The sequence below is a fragment of the Natator depressus genome, chromosome 28 (assembly GCF_965152275.1).
Source record: "Natator depressus isolate rNatDep1 chromosome 28, rNatDep2.hap1, whole genome shotgun sequence".
Taxonomy (NCBI): domain Eukaryota; kingdom Metazoa; phylum Chordata; order Testudines; family Cheloniidae; genus Natator; species Natator depressus.
The window spans coordinates 3185081-3193248 of NC_134261.1; the positions used below are offsets into that span (position 1 = coordinate 3185081).

The 8168-nt window shown below is 53.4% G+C and overlaps 1 non-coding gene across 1 annotated transcript; it reads left to right on the plus strand.

Annotated features, from left to right (window-relative positions):
• The first annotated feature begins 8086 nt into the window (after positions 1–8086).
• TRNAL-AAG (transfer RNA leucine (anticodon AAG)) lies at positions 8087–8168 on the plus strand. The gene has a single exon. It is a non-coding gene; the product is annotated as a tRNA-Leu (tRNA).

Here is an 8168-nt window from a genome sequence, read left to right on the forward strand (position 1 = left end):
TGTGGGCTTTAGTACCCCCTGGTCCCTTCTCTTTCTCTTCCCCTTGAGGCCCTGTCCTCTGCCAGGGTCCTGGCCAGAGTCAGAGGGAGGTAGGGAGTGACCTAGGGAGGTTGACTTGAGGCTGTCACAAGGGTAAGTGAAGCCGAACGAGCCTCCCAGGTCCATCTCTGAATTCAGGGGAGCAGGTGGGCCCAGGTTCCCCTATACCACCCGAGGACTCTGCTGGCCCGGGGAGGCTGCGCTGTATCCTAGGAGGAGGCAGTTGCTGCCTGAAAGGAAAGGAGAACAACCTCAGTACAGGCAGATGTGAGAAGGTGCCTTCTGGTGAGACAACCCTCATACCTCCTAAATCCAGACAGCGACTTTGGGAGAATTTCAGGGTCAGGTGATAGGAAGTGCCCCTTAGCAGCCCAGGCTGTCAGAGCACTGATCGCCCTAGAAGGGCCCTGGGTCAGAGCCTGGTGGATTGGGAGGGCCTGGGCTCCCCTACCAACAACCCCCCTGCATTTCACAGGCCTGAGCCCTGAGCACTAGGCAACGCTCCCCTACCAGCCATCCTGAGTGAGGGCCGTCACACAGACATAAAAGTAAACAATAATACGGATAAAATATAATATGGTTTTACATATGGTAGATTATGCCAGACGAGTGTGAAGGACATATCAAGTGGGGTCCTGCAGGGATCAGTTCCAGGTCCTGGTCTGTTCAATATCTTCATCCATGATTTAGATAATGGCATAGAGAGTACACGTATAAAGTTTGTGGCTGATACCGAGCTGGGAGGGGTTGCAAGTGCTTTGGAGGACAGGATTAAAATTTAAAATGCTCTGGCCAGACTGGAGAAATGGTCTGAAGTAAACAGGATGAAATTCAACACAGAGAAATGCAAAGTAGACCATTTAGGAAGGAACAATCAGTTGCACGCACACAGAATGGGGCATGACTGCCAAAGAAGGAGTACTGCCGAAAGGGGTCTTGGCGTTATCATGGATGACAAGCTAAATATGAGTCAACGGTGTAGAACTGTTGAACATTCTGGGCTGCATTTGCAGGAGTGCTGTAAGCAAGACCCAAGAAGTAATTCTTCCGCTCCACTCCACGCTGTTTAAGCCTGCACAGGAGGACTGTGTCCAGCTCCGGGCGCCACGTCTCAGGAAAGACTTGGAGAAATTGGAGAAAGTCCGGAGAAGGCATAACAAAAATGATGAAAGGTCTAGAGAACATGACTTAGATAATGGCATAGAGAGTACACTAACATTCAGTCGGGGTGATTTGGTTGCTAGCTCCCAGTCCCAAAAGAAAGGAGAAGGGTCGATGGGGAATCAGGACCCTGAGACTGACAGTCCCCAGGGTCAATGGGGAGAGGCCAATGCTCCAGGTCAGCCTGAGTGGCAGGGCGGGCAGGCTAATCAGGGAGTCTGGAGGCCAGGGAGGTCCTGTCCTCCACGTGAGCTGGAATGGCCTGGGTCAGGCTGAGTGGGGCCGAGCTAAGGAGAGAGCAGGGGCCTGAGCTGAGCTGCGGGGCAGAGCTGGGGCAGAGCCAGAGAGAGCAGAAAAGCAGCCAGAGAGAGCAGACCCTATCCGGGGAGCAGAGCTGCAGCCCCAAAGCCAGAGGCACAGCCCAGAGGGAGCAGACTTGCCCTGGAAGCAGAGCTGCAGCAACCGGAGCCAGAGGGGCCAGAGGAGCAGCCCAGGAAGCAGGTACGTGCTGGGAGCAGAGTCTCAGGAGCAGCCTGCAGAGCAGACCTGTCCTGGGAGCAGAGCTGCAGCATCCAGAGCCAGAGGGGCCAGCGAAGCAGCCCAGGGAGGTGGAGGCAGAGCAGCAGAGACCGAGTGGTGGAGCTGGGGCTGGAGCAGTCCGGAGCCGGGTGCGGTGAGCAGCTGGGGAGAGCGAGGGGGGACCCTGGGCAGCGGGCCCAGTGCAGGGAGATGCCCCCAGCCAAGAGGCTCTGCAGGCCAGACTTGGAGGGGGATCGTAACCCCGACGGGGCAGGGGCGACGCTGGGATGAAGGGTGTGGGGGAGGTGTCAGGAAGGGAGGGGAGGTCAGTGGGATGGGCGGGGGCTGTTAATTGGATCCTTTCCCTGTTTGTGCAACTTGCCTCTCACACCCTGACACAAATTCCCTCCGGTTCTTCCCCTTTTCTCCCTCGTTATCTCACACATGGCTATAAAATCTGGGGAGATTCCCCCCTTTCCCCTCAAATGATCCGCTCTCTCGTCTCTCCTCATTCCCCCCGGTCTCTCCCTAATTCTCAAATGTCCATTTCAAATCTCTCCGATGGGGGAGATTTTCCCACCCATTTTATCCCCAGCGATTTGTCCTTGTTCAGGTGGGAAATTGTTCCCCAAAACCTGGCTGCCCCTGGAGTGGGGGTGGGAGGAGATGCCGGTTCTCTGCCGGGGCGGTGAAGGGAGGAGCACGTGTCCCCCATGGTGACTGCTCAGACCCTGGTTTCCCAATCCCAGTTGCTGCCCCCGAACTACCGACACAGTTGCCCCCAGCCCTCAGTTGCCAGTCACCTGCCCATCCCCCACTGCTGCCCCCTTCCCTTATCCAGGGAGACTTCGTGCTCCAGCTCCCCCTCCCTTGCCCTCTTAAAACCGCGCCTCAAAGGGCTCCCTGCTGCCCATGTGAATGCAGTGGGAGGAACCATCACTTTCTGGGACTTTTCAACTTGGAAAAGAGATGGCTAAGGTGGGATAGGATAGAAGTCTATACAATCATGACTGCTGTGGAGAAAGTAAATAAGAAAGTGTTATTTACTCCTGATGACACAAGAACTAGGGGTCACCCAATGAAATGAATGGGCAGCAGGTTTAAAACAAACCAAAGGAAGTATATCTTCACACAACCTGTGGAACTCCTTGCCAGAGGATGTTGTAAAGGCCCAACAGCAGCATGGGGGACACATTCCCTGCTCTGAGGGCCAGTCCTGCTGTCCTGGAGGTTGCTGGTTCATAGGGGTCACTTTGCAGCAGGGCCAGATTTGATGTGTGGGCCAGAGAGAGTGTGCGCCCTGGACTCAGGGTGCAGAGATATACTCAGCCCTCTCCCCTGCATTGGGTGGGGGGTGCTGCAATCCCCCGCTGGAAGGTCATGGTGGTGGGGGGTGCTGTGAGCAGCTCAACACCTGACCTGGTGGCAGAAATGGGGGGGGTGTTTCTAGGACCTCCTATTTCCACCTGCCTGTGAAGCCCAGCTTTCCCCAGCACACGCACTGTGGTAGAATCGGGTCACTGTTTCTATGGCTGACAGCAAAGACTCGCTCCCAGTTTCTCTTCTGTCTGCGGCATGATTCGCTGTGTCGGTGGTTCATGAGGTGGATCTAGTTGCAGAGGGAGGGGGTGGTGCTGATAGGGAGGCTGCCACCCACCATGGTTTCCCTGTGGGAGCTCCAGCCATGGGGCAGAAGGAGAAATACCAAGAGTTAAAGCAGCCCTAAGCCCCCGAGTCTGGATCAATGTCACAAGTTCCCAGTGTCTCCATGGAAGACAATTTGTGACATTGGGCACAGTGTTCAAAGTCCTTTTTCCCCTCAACATGGAGTGAACTCAGCTTTTCCCCCCATCCCCGAGAGATTCCATGAAACAACAACAGTGGCACAAAGCAATCGGGGAGTGACCATCTCGCTGCCAGGGCTGGAGGTGCCCAGGCCCTCTTGGTTTGTCCATTGTTTCTGTTGCAGAAGAGAAAGTTTCGATGGAATTTGACACCCTGCTTTGCACAAGGGACAGAGAAAGATCTTGCTGTTCCTGTGTCCGTGCAAAGGAAATCGTGCTTCTGTGTGAAAGAGAGGCGGGAAATAGCCCCTCTACACATCTGTGTCACGGAGTCCCCGGGCGATGCTCTGGAACTGCTCCCCATGAAGCCAGTCAGGACTCTGGGGCAGTCTCCTTTCTGTGAGCAGCCGGTCTGCAGGACACACAGCTCACACAGCTTCCACCTTCCTGGGTCTGAACTCGGAGCATTCAGCCTCCTCTGCCCCTCCGTGCGCTTCCCACAGCGAGTCCGCTCAGGGGGGGTCCTGGGGAAGCCAGAGGGTCCTGCCCCCCAACTCCGCAGTCAGACGTGACTCTCAGCCAGCCAGTAACATAGAAGGTTTATTAGACAACAGGAACATGGTCTAACACAGAGCTTGTAGGTGCAGAGAACAGGACCACTCAGCTGGGTCCATTCTGGGGGGCAGAGAGCCAGACAACCACCTCTGCCCTTCACTCCATGTCCCAGCCAGCCCCAAACTGAAACTCCCTCCAGCCCCTCCTCCCCTGGGCCTTGTCCCTTTCCCGGGCCAGGTCGTCACCTGATTCCTTTGTTCTCCAGCCCTTTAGCTCTCACCTTGCAGGGGGGAAGGGCCAGGCCATCAGTTGCCAGGAAAAAGGGTGTCGGCCATTCTCTGTGTCCAAACCCCTGCACACACCTGCCCTGTAGGGCTCTGCAATGATCATACCCCCTTATCCCACCACCTAGATACTTAAGAACTGCCTAGGGGAAATTGAGGCACCCCCACACTATTCAGAGGAACCATTAAGAATAGTCCCGCTTCATCATAATCTGGGATTTAAAAATTGTCTTCCATGGAGACATTGGGAGCTTGTGACATTAATCCAGACTCTGGGGGTTCGGGCTGCTTTAACTCTTGGTAAAAACATGAACTTGATTCCAGGAAGAGGAGAGAGGAGAAGCCTGAAGTTGCCTCATTTGCGCGGCCAGTGGGAGCTAGGGGACAGCGGGGAACCGACGACATCCCAGGGCTGGGATGAAAGGGGAATGTTGCATGGACTTTATCGTACAGGCTCCATCCTGCTTCTCAGAGCCCACAGGAGACAGTCTAGGGAAGGGCGAGTCATTTCTCAGCTGTATTCGCAGGAGAAGCCAGTAGCCATCCTTGCACACACACCTAGGAGAGCCACCACGGCAGTTCTGCGGAGAGCTCTGGCTGCCAGGGGATCCGGCCAGGAGAGGGAGTGCTGGGGGTGCTGCAGATTTACAGTGGGGAGGAAGGCCAGACCAGTGGGGCTGTCTCAGGTGGCTTTGCCAGTGGGGAGGCTCTAGGTCACATGTTGGGAGGGGACAGTAGGGACTACAGGATGTGGGGGGAGGGAATGGGGAGGGCTGGATAAAATGAAACTGCACAAGAAACCTCCCCATTTGCTCCAGCTAAAGGCCCTACTTGGCCACTCCCCACTTCATGAAAATCTCCATCTCTACCCTGCCTTTCAGAAACCCCCCTCTCTCCTGTGGGTATTTTCACAGTTTCTTCCTTTTTTCATGGTCTCATACAAATATTTTTGCCATGGAAACAATCAAGTACATTTAAAATGAGAAAAACAAACAACATCCCTAAATTCACTTCACACCAGGCCCAGGGCTTGCACCCAGCAGGGGCTGTGGGGCAGAACTGAGCTGCACGGGCAGCAGCGAGGGGGGAAAGGGGGGACTGAGCTGTCTGGGGAATATTTTAATCCTTATCTATTTTTTGGAGGATTAAATCAATGCAGCTTCTCCGTCTCTCCCCAGGAAATAACGTTTCTGTGCAAAGTACCCAAAACTTTTAACAATAAGAAGTGAAATGAAACGGCCACATGATGGCGCCAGAACCTAAGGAATGAGAAGTCATTTGCTTCTTCAATGTGCATTGATGCTGAAAAGGGAGGTGTTTTCTCTTTGACTCCTAGGCCCCCCGACTCTAACCCACTAGCCTAGGCCCCACTCCCCCACACACAGCCAGGAATAGAACCCAGGAGTCCTGGGAGGAGTGGCAGAGAAACCGGAAGTATAAAAGGCGGTACCTCCAGCTCAGTTGGAGACGAGTCGCCGGAGGGGAAGGATGCCTCCCTCCTGCCCTGGGATGGGATGTGGTGCAGTTGGGTGGCCCCGCATCCCCCTACTCCTGCCATCCCACCCCTGGGTTGGCAGCCTCTCCAGCATAGGCAAAGAGACCTGTGTTTGTTGGCAGTCTGCCAGAGCCAGAACCCCCCAGCCCTGTTTGAGGGTCTGGGCATAGAGACGCAGTATTGATCTGTCCTGAATACAGGCCAGAGCCTCCTGACTTTGCTGCCTCGCCCTGCCTGAGGGCCAGGGCTTATGGACACTGCTGACCTACCCTGATTGTAGGCCAGAGCCCTCTGTTTGGTGCCCCCCCGCCGTCAGCAGGCTGGGGCCCCCTATCCTAAGTACTTTGCTACCCTGCAGAGAGGCAGAGACCCCAGTGCTAATTCCCCCCTGAACTGTGCCCTTCCAGAGGACTTGTAGCAGGGAGGCATGGCCTCCCTCCCAGATGGATGGAGGGACAGTTGCAAACACCTTACAGCGTACCATGGATTGATATAGAGACAACCGGATCTTTTCTGTCTTCTTATCTATCCCTTTCCTGATGGGGGTCAGCATCCTGTTATCTTCCTAGCAACCTGACCTTTCTCCCCAGGTCCATCTCCCCAGGCTCCTGGAATGAAGGTGACGGCTAGTGGCGTTCTGTTATTTTCTTTGTTGGGCCTGTCCTGTAGTAGGTGACTTCTGGGTACTCTTCTGGCTCTGTCAATCTGTTTCTTCACTTCAGCAGGTGGGTATTGTAGTTGACATCTTCATCATCTGGACCCATGGAAAAGAAGCCCTTGAGGAATTCCACCAGGATTTCAACAATTTCCATCCCACCATCAACCTCAGCCTGGACCAGTCCACACAAGAGATCCACTTCTGGACACTACAGTGCTAATAAACGATGGTCACATAAACACCACCCTATACCGGAAACCTACTGACCGCTATTCCTACCTACATGCCTCCAGCTTTCACCCAGGACACACCACACGATCCATTGTCTACAGCCAAGCTCTGCGATACAACCGCATTTGCTCCAACCCCTCAGACAGAGACAAACACCTACAAGATCTCTATCAAGCATTCTTACAACTACAGTACCCACCTGCTGCAGTGAAGAAACAGATTGACAGAGCCAGGAGAGTACCCAGAAGTCACCTACTACAGGACAGGCCTAACAAAGAAAATAACACAACGCCACTAGCCATCACCTTCAGCCCCCAGCTAAAACCCCTCCAACGCATCATCAAGGATCTACAACCTATCCTGAAGGATGACCCATCACTCTCACAAATCTTGGGAGACAGGCCAGTCCTTGCCTACAGACAGCCCCCCAACCTGAAGCAAATACTCACCAGCAAGCACACACCACACAACAGAACCACTAACCCAGGAACCTATCCTTGCAACAAAGCCCCTTGCCAACTGTGTCTACATATCTATTCAGGGGACACCATCATAGGGTCTAATAACATCAGCCACACTATCAGAGCCTCGTTCACCTGCACATCTACCAATGTGATATATGCCATCATGTGCCAGCAATGCCCCTCTGCCATGTACATTGGTCAAACTGGACAGTCTCTACGTAAAAGAATAAATGGACACAAATCAGACGTCAAGAATTATAACATTCAAAAACCAGTCAGAGAACACTTCAATCTCTCTGGTCACGCGATTACAGACCTAAAAGTCACAATTCTTCAACAAAAAAACTTCAAAAACAGACTCCAACGAGAGACTGCTGAATTGGAATTAATTTGCAAACTGGACACCATTAAATTAGGCTTGAATAAAGACTGGGAGTGGATGTGTCATTACACAAAGTAAAACTATTTCCCTTGTTTATTTCCGCCCCTACTGTTCCTCACACGTTCTTGTCAACTGCTGGAAATGGCCCACCTTGATTATCACTACACAAAGTTTTTTTTCTCGCCTACTAGTAACCGCTCACCTTACCTGATCACTCTGGTTACAGTGTGTACGGTGTGACACCCATTGTTTCATGTTCTCTGTGTATATAAATCTCCCCACTGTATTTTCCACTGCATGCATCCGATGAAGTGAGCTGTAGCTCACGAAAGCTTATGCTCAAATAAATTGGTTAGTCTCTAAGGTGCCACAAGTCCTCCTTTTCTCTCTGTTACTAGAACCCCCCCGTGAGCTGCTGGGGGGTCCCTCCTCCAGTCTACAGTGCTGACCTAATTTGGTAGTGAAGACAAGCCCTCATAGGGAGAGGAGCAGGCAGCCATCTTTGCTTTCAGGAGGTAGTGTGGCCGAGCGGTCTAAGGCGCTGGATTAAGGCTCCAGTCTCCTTGGAGGCGTGGGTTCGAATCCCACCACTGCCA